This window comes from Sorex araneus, chromosome 11 (assembly GCF_027595985.1).
Source record: "Sorex araneus isolate mSorAra2 chromosome 11, mSorAra2.pri, whole genome shotgun sequence".
NCBI lineage: Eukaryota > Metazoa > Chordata > Mammalia > Eulipotyphla > Soricidae > Sorex > Sorex araneus.
Genome location: NC_073312.1, coordinates 38,676,390 through 38,678,858, shown reverse-complemented (window position 1 = coordinate 38,678,858; position 2,469 = coordinate 38,676,390).

The window sequence follows — 2,469 nt, the reverse complement described above, 5'->3', positions numbered from 1 at the left end:
AACATATAACTTTGTTTTATTTTTAATTAAGTCATTTTAAATTCTCTTGACATAAAATTTTGATAGTAAATTGGCTCGAGATTGACAATATAAACACGAGAAAATGTCAAACAAATGACTCACATTTGCGGAACTTTTCAATATACAAGCACAAATACATAATGAACCATGACCCTTCCATCTTTAGTCCATCTGGGGGGTGGATAAACTGAGGGACAGGGCACCCCTAGATTTGACAGGGGTCAAAAAGGTGAGAAAGGACCAGAACTCTGGGCCCTATTTTTTGTTTATTGTTTTAGTGCTAGTTCACATCTCAAATTGACTCGATGGCTTCAACAAGGAAGTGGAGCAGACGGGGTGAGTAAAATTAAGGGGTTTGCTTTGAGCCTCCCTGGAAACATCTCAGAGTGCTCATCTTGCTGAGCAGTGGCAAGGGACCCCAGAGCCAGACCCTAAGTTTTCAGGACTAAAGGAAAAGGGGAGGGGGGAAGCAGCTGGATACTTTGGCTGAGACCTCATCCCCAGCGGCAGGGCCACAAGATGTTCTCTCTGTCTCAGTTCCAACTGAAGTGCTTTGACTCTGGTTCTTGTGACCATGGCCACTGGCAGACTCAAGACTGGAGGTGAAGCCAGACTCCAAGTCAGGACTAGAATCGAGGTGATGTCGGTGGGTCCCATGGGTGGCTCATGTGAAGCGGGGAGGAGAAAGACTGTTACTTTCTCCCGATCTGCCTCTACCATCCGGAACCCAGGGTTACTGGGTTCTTGTCAAATTCCTTGAAGAAAGGAATTTCAGGCGTAGACGGGCAGTGAAATAACACAGTTTTTATTTGGAGATTTTAAAGGGAAGGAGGGAGAGAAAGTGGGAGAGAGTGGAGAGTAATGTGTTCAAGAGAGAACCCGGGCTTCTCCAAGGACAGCAAGAGCCCCTACACACCTCCCAGTACTAGACAGGAAGCATGAAAGTACACATTTCAAGACGGGAGATGCAGGCGACACATGTGCCTAGGCACCCCGTGTGCTCAGCCACGTGGGCCCAAGAAGCACATGGACTCAGGCAGCATATGCATATCCTTCCTTTGTTCAAGGTGGCCTTTATAGGGTTCTTCCAACCTGCCCCATGTGGGGCTTCTACCTAGGTCAAAGTCCATTGCTAAGGAGGTTAACTTAGCAACTCTACTCAAGGGGGTAGAGTTGGGAGTGGTGATGTTCTTCTTTGAAGTTCCTTTCCTGACCTTTTGTTCCTCATGGAGCTTCTGTTGGGGGGGAGGGGGTCGTCTAGCTTCCTCAAGGTCTGTTTCTCCGTTAGGGACTGGTACTGGCACCAGTTCTCCATGCGGTCAGGGCTATTCCTTCCCAGGAAATTTACTGCCATCGCCTTGGGAGGGGGCCTTCCCTAGCCGCCTGTCTGCCTTCATCAGAGATAGCTGATTGTGAGGAGTCCATGAGGAGGACGAAAAGTTTTGGATAGATAAAGAGACACAGTCAAATACAGACCTGCATGGGGATTTTAGTGTCACCAAAGAGAGCACCTGCCAAGGCACAGACAACTCTGTTTGCCCAAACCAGGGACTGGAAGAGCATGAGACAGAAAGGAAAAATCCTTTGTATTACATCCTGCCCATGAAATGGTTCTCAGAGGACCAACTTGGGAAGGAGAAAGAGGGCACCCAGGAACTAGCAGTGGGCATGGGCGGGGCAGGAGGGCAGACCCTTTGAGAGGAGAGAGCTTGCAGAAATTCCACTTGCCTATTGGGACTGGAAATTTGCAAATGAGGATTTGGACAGCCAGACTCGCCAGGGCACTTTTGCACATTTGCCTCTTCTCAGATTATTTCCCATCCTTTTGCAACTCTTCTGCATCACTCACTTCCAGTCCCAGCCTAGCTCCCCCACACCCCCCACCTCCCATGGCCCCCAACCTGCAGTAGGGCATGTTATTTTGCTACCCGAGCACAGCAGACTACAGCTCCTTACTCGAGGAATGCAGCCTGAGGTCCTCGCAGCCGATGATGAAACGGGCTATTTCTGCCCCGGGACATCAGCAGGGCGGGTGCTGGCTCCAAAGCACAAACTATGAGGTCTGTGATGTTTCCCTAAACAAATGTTTTCCTTCACACCTTGGGACACTTTTATTTGTGTCTAGGTGTGGGAATATCTAGAAATGCTTTCTGGGTGGAAGTTGGGACCCGGGTTAGGGTAGTGGTGAGCAATTTCTCACTCCCCAAGTTATCTATTACCCGTGGTGGCTGATCTGGATGTAAAAATAGCTGCTGAGGCTGTTTGTTTAATCTGACTGTTACTTGACACCACGCGGGTGTTGCAGAGAGTACTGTTTGCCTCTTCCCCACCAAGAACACCATTTGGTTTCCCCCTGCTAGGTCTCTCTTTAGGGACGCTTCGTGAACGTCCAGGGTCCGGTCTGTTTCTGGCCAGCGAGTCCCCTCCAGCGGGATGATTTGTCAGATG